Consider the following 16,132-nt stretch of genomic DNA (forward strand, 5'->3'; position numbering starts at 1 on the left):
AAAAATAAAAACCGCAGAGGTGACCAAATACCACCAAAAGAAAGCTCTATTAGTGGGAAAAAAAAGGACGTCAATTTTGTTGGGTATAGCGCCGCACGACCGCGCAATTGTCAGTTAAAGTGACGCAGTGTCATATAGCAAAAAATGGCCTGGTCATTGAGCAGCCAAATCTTGAAGGGCTGAAGTGGTTAAAGCTGAACTAAAGTTATAAACTATATGAACTATAGACATATATAAAAGACACAAATGAATGCGCCCCATAGTTTTTTAATCCAAGCAGTATAAGTACCCGGATATGCCCTGGTATCAGTCTCTGTACAGCAGGGAGTGGGTGTGAGAGGAAGAAGGAACCAACCAGTTCATGTGCGGGAAATTTATGCCGATAGGAGTAGAAAAAAAGAGCGTCAATTTTGAACAAAATGCAATATTTTTTACTTTTTGCTATAATAAATATTCCCCCAAAATATATAAAAATATATATTTTCCTCACTTTAGGCCGATATGTATTCTTCTACATATTTTTGGTAAAAAAATCGCAATAAGCGTATATTGATTGGTTTGCGCAAAAGTTATAGTGTCTACAAAATAGGGGATAGTTTTATGGCATTTTTATTAATATTTTTTTTTAATTAGTAATGGCGGTGATCAGCGATTTTTGTCATGACTGCAACATTATGGCGGACAGATCGGACACTTTCGGCGTGATTTTGGGACTAGTGATGGACGAACGTTTCGCCCGGCGGTCGTTTCGCGGCGAATTTCCGACATTCGCGGTCCGCACGTTCGAACGCCTTTTTCCGTCGTTCGCCGCGGCGGACTTACGTGTTTAATGTATACAAGAACTTTAACCTTTGGTGACACGTTTATCATGTGATACAGGACAGCCAATTGAGACATGACAGCACATGGACACTTGTACATTCCCCCTAACCTATAAATACACCCGATCCGGTGGCCATTTTACATTCTTTCTTCTGTTACGATAGGGACAGGTTCCTGTGTGGAGTAGGGAGAGATAAACCACTAGCTATTTGGTACACAAAAGTTCTTTTCAGGACTGGTATAGGTGTTAGGTGTTGATAGGTTTGCTGTGCTGCTGATTCTTGCAGCAGCCTGAGTGTCTTTTGTTAGTTTAGAGAAAGGGAAAGGACGGTGTATGCTACAGGGACAGCCAGATTAGTCTTTCATCATCATCATCATCATCATCATCATTAGCTGTTACTATCAAGGTCCACAAAAGAGCTGTTCCAGTAACCACTAATCGTTCTCTTTTTTTGCCAATTTGTATAGGGACAGGAAGGAAGCAGTGTTGTCAGGCAGTGAGGGTAATTTTAAAGACTTGCTGTTATTATTAGTTCCACAAAGGTTCTTTTCAGGACTGGTATCAGTGGTACAGTAATAGGCTTGTACATGTATAATATTCTTTCTTCCAAATATAGAAAGGATATTATACTTGACTGCTGCCCTTCTGCTGCAGTCTGCTAAACATTCACAACTCACTTGTTCCACAAAAGTTCTTATAAGGACTGGTAACTTGGTATAGGGTGCTACGGTACATAGGCTTGAGTGCGGTACAGTCTGCTGTTCTGTAAGGACCGCTATCGGTCCACAATAGATAGGGTTGACGTGCACCACTGCTGACCGCTGCCCTATACTGCAGCAGTCCTTCAGCGGTATAGGGACTGACGTACAGTCTGCTAATCACTAACACACAACCTGCTTGTTCCACAAAAGTTCTTATAAGGACTGGTAACTTGGTATAGGGTGCTACGGTACATAGGCTTGAGTGCGGTACAGTCTGCTGTTCTGTAAGGACCGCTATCGGTCCACAATAGATAGGGTTGACGTGCACCACTGCTGACCGCTGCCCTATACTGCAGCAGTCCTTCAGCGGTATAGGGACTGACGTACAGTCTGCTAAACACTAATACACAACCTGCTTGGTCCACAAAAGTTCTTATAAGGACTGGTAACTTGGTATAGGGTGCTACGGTACATAGGCTTGAGTGCGGTACAGTCTGCTGTTCTGTAAGGACCGCTATCGGTCCACAATAGATAGGGTTGACGTGCACCACTGCTGACCGCTCACCTATACTGCAGCAGTCCTTCAGCGGTATAGGGACTGACGTACAGTCTGCTAATCACTAACACACAACCTGCTTGTTCCACAAAAGTTCTTATAAGGACTGGTAACTTGGTATAGGGTGCTACGGTACATAGGCTTGAGTGCGGTACAGTCTGCTGTTCTGTAAGGACCGCTATCGGTCCACAATAGATAGGGTTGACGTGCACCACTGCTGACCGCTGCCCTATACTGCAGCAGTCCTTCAGCGGTATAGGGACTGACGTACAGTCTGCTAAACACTAATACACAACCTGCTTGGTCCACAAAAGTTCTTATAAGGACTGGTAACTTGGTATAGGGTGCTACGGTACATAGGCTTGAGTGCGGTACAGTCTGCTGTTCTGTAAGGACCGCTATCGGTCCACAATAGATAGGGTTGACGTGCACCACTGCTGACCGCTGCCCTATACTGCAGCAGTCCTTCAGCGGTATAGGGACTGACGTACAGTCTGCTAAACACTAATACACAACCTGCTTGGTCCACAAAAGTTCTTATAAGGACTGGTAACTTGGTATAGGGTGCTACGGTACATAGGCTTGAGTGCGGTACAGTCTGCTGTTCTGTAAGGACCGCTATCGGTCCACAATAGATAGGGTTGACGTGCACCACTGCTGACCGCTGCCCTATACTGCAGCAGTCCTTCAGCGGTATAGGGACTGACGTACAGTCTGCTAAACACTAATACACAACCTGCTTGGTCCACAAAAGTTCTTATAAGGACTGGTAACTTGGTATAGGGTGCTACGGTACATAGGCTTGAGTGCGGTACAGTCTGCTGTTCTGTAAGGACCGCTATCGGTCCACAATAGATAGGGTTGACGTGCACCACTGCTGACCGCTGCCCTATACTGCAGCAGTCCTTCATCGGTATAGGGACTAAGAGTTTTGTCACAGGGTCATTTAAAAAATGACAGGCAGAGGAAGAGGCAGGCCCTTCCGCAGGGGTGGTAGGGGTAGGGCAGGAGCAACAGGCTTGAGCCAAAGTGGGAAGTTGCAGAAGGTGCGTTCAATTACTTTAAAGGATGCACCAGACTTGGTTGAGTGGCTCGCTCAGCCTTACTCTTCTGCACCCTCCTCATCCTCTCGATCTGCACCCTCTTCTTCACTCTCTGCTATGTGCACCCCCAAAGACACTACCACCAACAACACGACCACCACCACCACCACCACATACCTTCCGCTTGAGTCACTGGAATTATTTTCCGATCCATATCAAGAGGACATTTCTGATGCGCAGCCACTCTTGGTATTGGATCAGGAAGAGGAGGTAGCAACAAGCGCTACTCAGCAGTCTGACGCCAGTACCCAGATCAGCCCAAGGAGGAGGTTGGTCCCCGGTGTTGCTGCCTACTCCGAGATCTCTACTTATAGCGGTGGGGAAGGTGACGTTGATGATGACGTGTCTAGTGATGTCACGTGGGTGCCCACAAGAGAGGAAGAGGAGGGGAGTTCAGAGGGAGATATGGACCAGCAGATAGGGAGGAGAAGCAGCAATGACTTACATTGCACAGCAGGGACAAAGCAGACTGCAAATGTATCAGGAGCGAGTCATCGACCATGTACGGTCACATCTGGCGCTCCCAGGACACCGGCACATGGCTCCGCAGTGTGGGCTTTTTTTAACGTGTCCGCTGCTGACAATAGCGTTGCCATCTGCAATCTTTGCAGTCAACGCGTTAGTCGCGGTAAGCCCAATACTCACCTAGGGACGACCGCCTTAAGAAGGCACATGAGCAGCCATCACCGAGCCCAGTGGGAGCAACGGAACACACAAAGCCACACTGCAGGCTCTCACCGTCCAGCCTCGTCTTCTACTTCTCCTTCTCCTCTCTCCTCACAATTGTCCTCCACTCCACCTTCCATCACGCCAAGCTCACATTTTTCTGCAAAAAGGCAGGCTTCCGTGGGCCTAATGTTTGAGCGTAAAAAAATGATGACGCCGGATAACCCTCTTGCCCAACGGTTGGCGGCTGGCTTGTCAGAACTCATAGCCCGCCAACTACTGCCATATAAACTGGTGGACTCGGAGGCCTTTCGCAAATTTGTGGCCATTGGAACACCACAATGGAAGGTCCCAGGAAGGAAGTATTTCTCACAGAAGGGCATCCCAGAGCTATATGGCCATGTTCAGCGGCAAGTGAATGTATCTCTGGCACACAGTGTCGGTGCCAAGATACATCTGACCACAGACACGTGGTCTAGCAAACACGGGCAGGGAAGGTATATCAGTTTTACTGCCCACTGGGTGAACCTTCTGACGGCCGTCAAGCATGTAACCCGTGGCACCCGTGTAGATTTGGTTTTACCGCCACGGATTGCATGCAGGCCTGACTCTTCTTCTCCTCCTCCTACTCCATCCTCCTCCCTCTCCTCCTCAGCTGCCTCCTCCTTTTCCGCTGCTAGCGTCTCTTCCACTGCACCGCCCAAGCTCCCCAGAACCTATTCCACATGCCAGGTGAGACGTTGCCATGCCGTGCTGCGTCTGTTGTGCCTGGAAGCAAAGAGCCACACTGGCCCGGCACTCCTTTCAGCTTTGCGTTCACAGGCAGATGAGTGGCTAACACCGCTCAATTTGACAGTTGGTAAAGTGGTGTGTGACAACGGTGCCAATCTGCTTAGCGCATTGAAACAGGGCAAAATCACGCACGTGCCGTGCATGGCACACGTCTTAAACTTGGTCGTGCAGCGATTCCTTGTCAAATACCCTGGGGTCCAGGACATCTTGCGGCAGGCAAGGAAAATCTCGGCCCATTTCAGAAGATCTTACACGGCCATGGCTCGCCTTGCTGACATTCAGCGGCGACACCATCTGCCGGTCAGACGTCTTATTTGCGATTGCCCGACGCGATGGAACTCAACCTTCTATATGCTTGATAGGCTGCTCCAGCAGAAACGTGCAGTTAACGTCTACCTGTATGAACTCTGCGAAAGAAACGGTTCTGGGGAGCTGGGTTTTTTTTCACCGCGCCAGTGGCTGCTCATGCGCGACACATGCAGACTTCTGCGGCCATTTGAGGAGATCACCAAACTGGTCAGTCGCAGCCATGGCGCCATCAGTGACATGGTACCTTATGCCTTCTTTCTGGAGCGTGCATTGCGTCGTGTCATTGATCAGGCTGTGGAGGAGCAGGAGCGGGAAGATGAGGAAGTCGCAATGCTGGATGAATTCCCAGGGGGGGCTACTCTATCTGAGACAAGTCAACAACAGGAGTCTGATGAGGAGTCAGAGGAGGATGGTGCCGGGGCGGATGAGCAGGAGCAAGAAGAGCATGCTTTAAACCTTTCTGGGATCCCTGTTGTGCGAGGATGGGGAGAGGAGAATGAAGAGGACGACATTATCCTGGATGATGAGCAGGAGCCAGGCCACCACACCGCTTCCACTTTAGTGCAAATGGGGGCCTTCATGCTCCAGTGTTTTAATAGGGACCCCCGTATAAAAAGCATGAGGGTCAAGGACCAGTACTGGGTGGCAACGTACTTAGACCCCCGGTACAAACACAAAATGGCGGAAATGTTACCGCCGTCGCAGAGGGCTGTCAGAATGCAGCACTTCCAGGCCTTGCTTCGAGAAATGCTGCATTCTGCTTTTGCGTGCGCTGGCAGAGGAGCAATTCCCACTCCCAGAGAAGGATTTGCGGGTACCAATCCAACAGCGCCTGCAAGAAGAGGCCGGTTTGAAGATGTGTTGGTGACTTCGGATATGAGGTCATTCTTTCAGCCGACCCATCGACAGGTGTCATCCGGATCCAGCATCAGGGAACGCCTAGACCGTCAGGTGTCCGACTACATTGGGTTAACGGCCGATGTGGACGCTCTGAGGAGTGATGAACCCCTAGACTACTGGGTGGGCAGGCTTGACCTCTGGCCAGAGCTTGCCCAATTTGCAATCGAACTGTTGGCTTGCCCCTCATCCAGTGTCCTGTCCGAAAGGACGTTCAGCGCAGCAGGGGGGATTGTGACCGATAAGCGTACTCGCCTAGCTCACGACAGTGTTAACTACCTCACATTTCTAAAAATGAATGAGGCATGGATCTCGGAGGAATTCAACACATGTGACCAGTAGACCATGTATATGTCTATAAACTATTTTTTTAATCAAGCACACAGACCTTCTTAATTCATTTGGCTCACTTCCTTGACCCAAAAAAGCACACCGTACTATATGCCCCTACCCTCCTCTTTGAAGAGGTTGAGCGGTGTCATATTTCTACTGGGGCTGCTTATGATATCCCTGTGCTGTGCTGACTTCCTCCTGGGGGTTCTTATTATGAAGGGATCACACTATCCCTGTGCTGTGCTGACTTCCTCCTGGGGGTTCTTATTATGAGGGGATCACACCATCCCTGTGCTGTGCTGACTTCCTCCTGGGGCTGCTTACGGTGCTGCTGTCAGTGCTGTATGTCACGGTGCTGCTGTCAGCGCTGTATGTCACGGTGCTGCTGTCAGCGCTGTATGTCACGGTGCTGCTGTCAGCGCTGTATGTCACGGTGCTGCTGTCAGCGCTGTATGTCACGGTGCTGCTGTCAGCGCTGTATGTCACGGTGCTGCTGTCAGCGCTGTATGTCACGGTGCTGCTGTCAGCGCTGTATGTCACGGTGCTGCTGTCAGCGCTGTATGTCACGGTGCTGCTGTCAGCGCTGTATGTCACGGTGCTGCTGTCAGCGCTGTATGTCACGGTGCTGCTGTCAGCGCTGTATGTCACGGTGCTGCTGTCAGTGCTCTGTATTACGGTGCTGCTGTCAGATGCCTCTATCACGGTGCATGTGTCATTCCGGTATGTCACGCTGCTGGTGATCATCTCCTGCACCCTCTTCTTTGCCTACCCTGGTCCCTGACCTTCCCTCTCCTCCATTGCCTTCATTAGCTCCATAGTCCTGAATTGTTAGAACAATTTCCCAAATAAAATAAAAATGCTTGTAGTTATCGATCCCAAATTCACCTCATACATGTATTATGTCATTGTCCAGATGGTGGGACTACGTTTTACCCCCTAATAATTACCACGTGGCCGCAAATTCGACATGAAGGTTTGCAAAGTTCGCCTCCCATTGAAGTCAATGGGGCCCGCGGCGAACGTTCGGTTTCGCGAACGTTTGGGTCCGTTCGCATTTCGCGTTCGCGAAACGTCCCGTCGGAAGTTCGTCCATCACTATTTGGGACCATTCACATTTATACCAATTAAAAATGCATTGATTACTGTGTAAATGTGACTGGCAGGGAAGGGGTTAACCACTAGGTGGGGCTGTAGGGGTTAATTGTGTCCTAGGGAGTGATTCTAACTGTGGGGGGAGGGGCTGTGTGTGACACGACACTGATCACCGCTCCCGATTACATGGAGCGGTGATCAGTGTCAGTGTCAGTAGGCAGAACAGGGAGATGCTTGTTTACATCAGCATTTCCTCATTCTTCCTCTCCATGAGATGATCGCGGGTATCCCCATGGACATTGAGTCACGCTGATGAAGCTCCACGTGCGCCCACAAGCCGCCTCTTAAAGGGCAACATACAGGTACGTGATTCTGCATGTACATGCCCTTCTGCCGCAGTATATCTGCGTGAGGCGGTCGGGAAGTGGTTAATATTTAAATGCAGGTAGGCAGCAAGATACACGACTGAATTATATATACAGTATGTGAACTCTTTTATTGGCCAGGATTTGCAATTCTGCTCGGCCACTCTTGTAATCCAGGCATCCTTGCTGCACAGCATAGCCAGATCCTGCATTCAGTAGGACACCTTGGCAGCCTGCGCTGCAGGTAAGGTGTAACGTGTACTTGTTAAAATGTCAGGTTTCTGTGCTCTAAAAAAGTGAGACAAAGATAAATAATTTCACAACTTTTTCCACCTTTAATAAGACCTATAAACTGTACAACTCCATTGAAATACAACCTGAAATCTTTTAGAGGGGAAGAAGTAAAAAAAAAAAAATAATAATAATAATAATAATGTGGTTGCATAAGTGTGCACACCCTCTTATAACTGGGGATGTAGCTGTGTTCAGAATTAAGTAATCACATTCAAACTCATGTTAAATAGGAGTCAGTACACACCCGCCATCTTTTAAACTGCCTCTGATTAACCCCAGATAAAGTTCAGCTGTTCTAGTAGGTCTTTCCTGACATTTTCTTAGTCACATCCTACAGCAAAATCCATGGTCTGCTGAGAGCTTCCAACGCATCAGAGGGATCTCATTGTTAAAAGGTATCAGTCAGGAGAAGGGTACAAAAGAATTTCCAAGGCTTTAGATATACCATGGAACACAGTGAAGACAGTCATTATCAAGTGGAGAAAATATGGCACAACAGTGACTTTACCAAGAAATGGACGTCCCTCCAAAATTGAAATAAAGATGAGAAGAAAACTGGTCAGTGAGGCTGTCAAGAGGCTTACAGCAGGAATAAAGGAGCTGCAGGAATATGTGGCAAGTACTGGCTGTGTGGTAAATGTGACAACAATCTCCCGTATTCTTCATATGTCTGGGCTATGGGGTAGAGTGACAAGACAGAAGCCTTTTCTTACGAAGAAAAACATCCAAGCCTGGCTAAATTTTGCAAAAGAGGAAGTCTCCCAAAAGCATGCGGGAAAATGTGGTCTGATCTGATGAAAGCAAGGTTGAACTTTTTGCCCATAATTCCAAAAGATATGTTTGCCACAAAAACAAAACTGTACATCACCAAAAGAACACAATACCCATTGTGAAGCATGGTGGTGGCAGCATCCTGCTTTGGGACTGTTTTTCTTCACCTGGAACAGGGGCCTTAGTCAAGGTAGAGAGAATTATGAACACATCCAAATACCAGTCAATATTGGCATAAAACCTTCCGGTTTCTGCTAGAAAGCTGAACACAAAGAGGAACTTCATCTTTCAGCAATACAACGACCCAAAGCATACATCCAAATCAGCAAAGCAATGGCTTCACCAGAAGAAGATTAAAGTTTTGGAATGGCCTTACAAAAAAAAAAAAGTTTTGGAATGGCCAAGCCAAAGCCCAGACCTGAATCCAATTAAAAATCTGTGGGGTGATCTGAAGAGGGCTGTGCACAGGAGATGACCTCACAATCTGACAGATTTGGAGTGTTGTTGCAAAGAAGAGTGGGCAAATATTGCCAAGTCATGATGTGCCATGCTGATAGACTGATACCCAAAAAGACTGAGTGCCGCATGCTTCAACATAGTATTACCGTATTTATCGGCGTATAACACGCAATTTTTTCCCCTTAAAAGCAGGGGAAAATCATGGGTGCGTGCAATTTGCTGATCCCCCGCAGTTCTGAGCCCCTGGGCGGCTTTCAGCCGCCTTCGGCTCTTCTTGGCGGCTTTCGGCCATTCTCTGCGGCTTTCGGCCGCCTTTGGCTCTTCTCGGCAGCTTTCGGGTGCCTTCGGCCGTTCTCGGCAGCTTTCGCCACCTTCAGCTCTTCTCGGCGGCTTCCGGTCGCCTTCGGGCATTCTCGGTGACTCATGAAAAGCTGCAGAGAACGGCCGAAGGCAGCCGAAAGCTGCCGAGAAGAGCCAAAGGCGGCCGGAGGCGGCCGAGAACTACCGCACGCTGCCGAGATACACAAGACATCCGGCCCTGTAGGCTCAAGGCTGCAGTGGTGGACAAGGCTGCAAATGACACTGACAAGGCTGCAATGATGGACACTGATAAGGCTGCATTGATGGGCATTTAAATGTACGTTTTTTTTATCCTAAAACTTCCCTCCTAAAAGTTTTTTTCCTTAAAATTCCCTCCTAAACTTGGGGTGAGTGTTATACGCCAATAAATACGGTAGTTTTATTTTTTTATGTTTACTTTCCACCACCAAAAAGATTTTAGTTTTTTTCAACCGAGTTGTACAGTTTATAGGTCACATTAAAGGTGGAAAAAGTTCTGAAATGATTTATCTTTGTATCATTTTTTTTTACATCACAGAACTGTGACATTTTAACAGGGGTGTGTAGACTTTTTATATCCACTGTATATGGGAATAAGTGTGCAACATGTAACATGTTACAAAAGGTGAACTTATCCTTTAAGTTATTTTTGATTACTCACCTGGGGCCTGCGGACCAGTTTCTGTTGGGAGGATGCTGTTGCAGCATCTAGTGTCACCAACAGCCATACTTCAAGGATCCATTGTCATTGGGAGACTACTAGTAAAGAATTTAAGGCCACCAGTTAGCTGTTCTTAAATGATCCCTATGTAACTCTTTCACCCATTTTTACCTACTCCAGGGTCAACTATACATAATTGCTTATGACCGGCTTCCTGATAGTGCTATGTCCCATGAAGTCTTCTTCTTCTTCTCTTGCTCCACCGTTGGACCGAAAAAGAAAAAAACGTGACCAACCCGCCTCCATGGGAGGCTCCCCGCTGTATGCCCCGCCCTCAGTTATAAAAGAACTGTCAAAGCGAAGACGCGTCATACAATGGGGAGCTATACCTGGAGGTCGGTCACGTTTTATTTTTTGGTCCATGGGCAGAGCAAGAGAAGAAGACTTTGTGGGACATTTAAATTTTTTTAATTTTTAATAAAGGACTTGTCCCAAGCCGTGTCATGTCATTTCTACCATTTTCACACTTTTTTGTGAAATAGAAGAGGTACATTTGTACCCGTTACCATTTCACATGGGGGGGGCTGGGATCTGGGGGTCCCCTTCTTAAAGAGAGAAGACAGATCGTGTGTTCATACTATATATGAACACCGATCTCTCTCTCCTCCTAGACAGTCCCATCCCCTCACAGTTAGAACACACATACTAGGGAACACAGTTAACCCCTTGATCGCCCCTAATGTTAACCCCTTCCCTGCCAGTGACATTTATACAGTAATTAGTGCATTTTTATAGCATTGATCGCTGTATAATTGACAGTGGTTTAAAAAATGTGTCAAAAGTGTCCGCCATAATGTTACAGTTCCGATAAAAAACGCAGATCGCCGCCATTACTAGTAAAAAAAAATAATAATATAAAAACTGCCATAAATCTCGCCCCTATTTTGTAGATGCTATAACTTTTGCGCAAATCAATCAATATACACTTATTTATTTACCAAAAATATGTATAAAAATACATATTGGCCTAAACTGTGGAAAAAAATTGTTTTTTTTGATAAAAAATATGGGATATTTATTATAGCAAAAAGTAAAAGACATAAGGGTTTTTTTACGAAAGGCAAATCCACTTTGCACTGAAAGTGCACTTGGAAGTGCAGTCGCTGTAGATCTGAGGGGTAGATCTGAAATGAGGAGAAGCTCTGCTCAATTTATCATCCAATCATGTACAAGCGAAAATGCTGTTTTTTATTTTCCTTGCATGTCCCTCTCGGATCTACAGCGACTGCACTTCCAAGTGCACTTTGCACTTGTAGTTTGCACTTATAGTGCAAAGTGGAGTTGTCTTTTCGTAAATAACTCCCATTGTGTTTTTTTTCAAAATTGTTGCTCTTCTTTTGTTTATAGTGCAAAAAATTAAAACCGCAGAGGTGATCAAATACCAAAAAAAAAAAAAAGCTCTATTTATGGGAAAAAAAGATTTTGTTTGGGTACAACATCACACGAACACGCAATTATCAGTTAAAGCGACACAGTGCCGAATCGCAAAAAATGGCCTGATCATTGAGCAGCTAAATCTTCCAGGGCTGAAGCGGTTAAGGAGGTCTGGGAAGATGTCCACGATAGTGCAAGAGGTGGGCAGATCCATCCATCTAGACAGTGATGGCCCGTTCATTAGGGGCGCCCGGGCACCGCCCCCCTCTCTCTAGGCCACCCCCTATATGCAATGGATAGATTCATGCATAGCATGAATCTATCAATGGCTGCCGCGGCCACCCCCTATTCATGCGTCCAGCCCCTTTCAGGGCACCGGGTGCATGAATCACAGCACCAGAGGCTCTAATAGGTTTCAAAGTAGGGTGGGCTTGGGTCGCAGAGAATGCAACCGGAGCCAACCCAGGTGTGTTACAACAGGGAATTAATATTCGCAGTTGTAGCACTGATCCTCAATCCAGCCAATCAGAAGCGGGGATGAAACCCATTTTCCAATAGGCCAAAAAGAGAAGACTCCCGATTGGCCGCCGAGGAGGAGGGAGGAAACGGAAGTGGCTGCCACCGTGATGACCCGTGGAGAACAGGAGAATGGGAGGCTGCCACCGCCGATCAAGGGAAGCCACTGGTGATGGGGTAAGTGCCACTGATGGACCAACCGGGGGGGGGGGGGAGGCAAACTGTTTGCCACCCCCCAAAAAAATTTCCACCAGCCACCACTGCACTTGGATGCAACTATGTGAGTTTGAACCCTCATACGCTCAGGCTCATGTGTTTTTTGATCACAAGGGTTCACTACAAGTTCATAGAACATGATACAACGGTCAACCAACATTGTTACTTGGAAATTCTGAAAAGGTTGTTGGAATCTGTTTGGAGGGAAAGACCGGGACCCTGGCCTGACAAGTGGATTCGGCACCATGACAGTGCTCCTGCACAAACATTTATTTACAGTACATTCCAGAAATTATATGATCACACCTCGTACTTTAAACTTTCAAAGCTTATTGGTTGCCTTGAATGTCTGAAAATGATTGCTTTCAATTAAAGATGGAGTTTAATCTGCCTATATTTTGCTTTTCCTGATTTCCCCCCAATAACATGCTAATGATTTTGTTAAATAACATCTTTCTATTTTAATGAGTCTGGAGGAGTTCCCAGGCAGGCTACATTTGCACACAGACAGCATAAAGTAACAACCACATGTAATGTTGATGCTCAATGGTTGAAAGAACTAAAAATTCAATGAATGAAGGGGTAGACCAGGGACAGTCAGACAAGGAAAGAAAGGGCTGGATGATGCTGGATGTTGTAATTGTAAAGCCATGAAATGCGGCATGCTCTATCTGACCTACGGCAGCTTCAAATGCACAATATGGGGGTTATTTACAAAAGGCAACTCCACTTTGCATTGCAAGTGCACTTGGAAGTGCAGTCGCTCTAAATATAAGGGGAAGATCTGAAATGAGTGGAAGCTCTGCTGATTTTATCATCCAATCAAGTGCAAGCTAAAATTCTTTTTTTATTTTCCTCGCATGTCCCCCTCGGATCTACAGCGACTTTACTTCCAAGTGCACTTGCAGTGCAAAGTGGAGTTTCCTTTAGTAAATAACCCCCTATGGGAAGCTTACAGTGTGCAGTGAAATCAGAGAAAGCTATTTCAATACAGGAGAGAAACTAAAAGTAAGGCCGGAGTTCAGCTTTAAATAGCCATCATTAACTTTGAACTTTGACCTTCGTTGAAAACCATTGGGAACGATGAGATTTTGGAAATATTTTTGGGACCAACAATAACTGGGAGAGGAGGAGAGCTCTAGCCATTGATTTACGATAACAAGATTATTACCGCACTGCCCAAAGTGGCTTTTTCTTAATGTATAATCATGTAGCAGATCATGTATTCATTTGTATTATTAAATAAAGACTAACATAGTTGTACACCCAGTAGAGCATACGGAATGCACAAAGGATCATGGGTTCCCATAATCCCTTGCTCCCTCTTGGAAAGCTTGTGACTCATTCCCTAAGCAATCAGTGTTGTGTGCCATTACAAATGGGATGGTTAATAGGCCTGCATCCATTATCATTAGTGCATCTCAGCATGCAGGTACATGATGGGTCTTGCCAGAACGTTTGCTCCAGCTCACTGAGCCAAGGGCCATGCTCCATTGCAAATGAGGATGAGGAACACCTGCTCCAGGGTTTTTCAGCAGACCAGCGTCATCCTTCACATCTCATGCAACACTTGTTCTGTCAGAATGCAAGGTTGGCACAGGCCAAAACAGCGATTTGCCAGCCGTCCAACTAAATATTATAGACTTCCCTGTGGTCTTCTGCCGAAGTTCAGCTTTGAATATTTTCAAGCAGACCTTTTTAAAAATTTAGCATCTCCGGTATTAGGAATTCAGTCATTATGTTGAAAGTTAAAAATAAATCACCTTTGTAATCCAAACTTTTTTTTTTTTCTTCTTATCTTTCACCTCTTCTTAAACAACTTTTTATTTTAGCTTTTATTCACACACAATAAATCAATTTATTACAGCAATATAGAGTCATATAAAAATTAATTTACAAGATTGACGGCAGAGAAACACCAAGTCTGCCCTTTAATCATTTTCTTTAACAGTTTTCTTTTCTGTTTACATTTTTTAAATTCTATTTTGTCTAAAAGACAAAAATTAAAAAAAAATTGAATAAAAAAAAATATATTTAGTAGAATAACAATAAGGCATTTGTTGTCTTTAATTGCATGCCTGGCTGGTAAAGATGATAATATAGTATCATCAGTAGAAATGTTTTGTAGACTAATGCCGCGTACACACGATCAGAATTCCGGCCAGAAAAAAGACAGATGAGAGCTTTTCATCGGAAAATGCGACCGTGTGTACGCTCCATCGGAATTTAGCTGTCCGAATTTCCGCCAGCCAAAAATTGATAGCATGTTCTCAATTTTCCCCACGGAAAAACTTTCTATCGGTAATTCCGATCGTGTGTATGCAATTCCGACACGCCAAAAATCACGCATGCTCAGATTCAACTACGAGACTGAAGCTATTGGCTACTGGCTATTGAACTTCCTTTTTCTAGTCACGGCGTACGTGTTGTACGTCACCGCGTTATAAACGATCGAAATTTTATGTGACCGTGTGTAGGCAAGACAGCATGAGCGGAATTCCGTCGTAATTCCGTCGGGAAAACCATCAGAGCTTTTTCCGACGAGAATTCCGATCATGTGTACGCGGCATTAGGCTTCATGTATACTGCTGCTGGTAAACGGATGTTTAGGAGCAGCTGAGCATTTTTTTCAGATGCCCCTGACCTCTCCTCTATGTTATCTTATCAGTACATGTACACCGGGTTGTTTGTAGTCATTTGCAGGCATTTTTTTGGAAAGCAAAACCGTGAATCGTGTTCAGGACGGATGTTCAGAAGCATTTAAAATGGCAAATGCCTGTAACAGCATGTAAACGCACAACTCGCGTTTAGCCGCGTTCCGTTTACAGGCCTTTTTAATTTTTGACAATTTGAAATAAATAAATAAAAATAAATAAAAAGTAAAAGACTCCTAAATGCAAACGCGGCATGTTTATGTGGCAAAATGGACGTTTTTAAATGTCGTTTACTATTTGTCAAATTAAATAATTCAGGAGAGGTTTTACAACGTCCCGTGCACATAAAGCCTTACAAAGGCAAAAAAAAAAAACAATACACAAAAGAAGTAAAAAAACAACACAAGTTGTGTACATCCAAAAGATATATACATATACTATTATTATTAGGCTCGGTTCACACAGCGGGCGGCACGACTTGCAGCGCCGCGACCTGCACACGATCAGCGGCGACTTGCAAAACGACTTCTGTATAGAAGTCAATGCAAGTCGCCGGAAGTCGCCGCAAAAGTAGTACAGGAACCTTTTTTCTAAGTCGGAGCGACTTGAGTCGCTCCTATTAGAACGGTTCCATAGTACAGAACGGAGCGCGACTTGTCAGGCGGCGAAGTCGCCTGGACAAGTCGCCCCTGTGTGAACCGAGCCTTATTATTATTATTATTATTATTATTATTATACAGGATTTATATAGCACCAACAGATTGCAAAGCGCTTAACAAAATGATATATGGCAGTTCTACACCTTAATTTTTATTTTTCCACTTTTTTTTTAAATCATTGAACTTTCACATTCTTTAACTTTTTTTCTTCTTTTTCTTTTATTTGCATTCCCTTTTTCTGTTTCTTTATCTCTTTACTTATTTTTTCTTCATTTTGCCATTTTAGATTTTTTATACCTGTTTTCTTTTCCTCCCTCCCTTCATTTCTTTCTTTCCTATTCTCTTATTCCATTTCTTAATTTTTGGTTCCTTCTTTTATTTTACCCTTTTAATAATATTTGAACTTTCTTTGCTGATATATTCTATAAAAATATATTAACTAACCACACAAAAGTGTTCGAAATTTATTTTTTTTGGATGGTGATGACTAAA

Source organism: Lithobates pipiens, unplaced genomic scaffold (assembly GCF_037356315.1).
Source record: "Lithobates pipiens isolate NorthernLeopardFrog02 unplaced genomic scaffold, aLitPip1_a1.2 Scaffold_25, whole genome shotgun sequence".
Classification (NCBI taxonomy): Eukaryota; Metazoa; Chordata; class Amphibia; order Anura; family Ranidae; genus Lithobates; species Lithobates pipiens.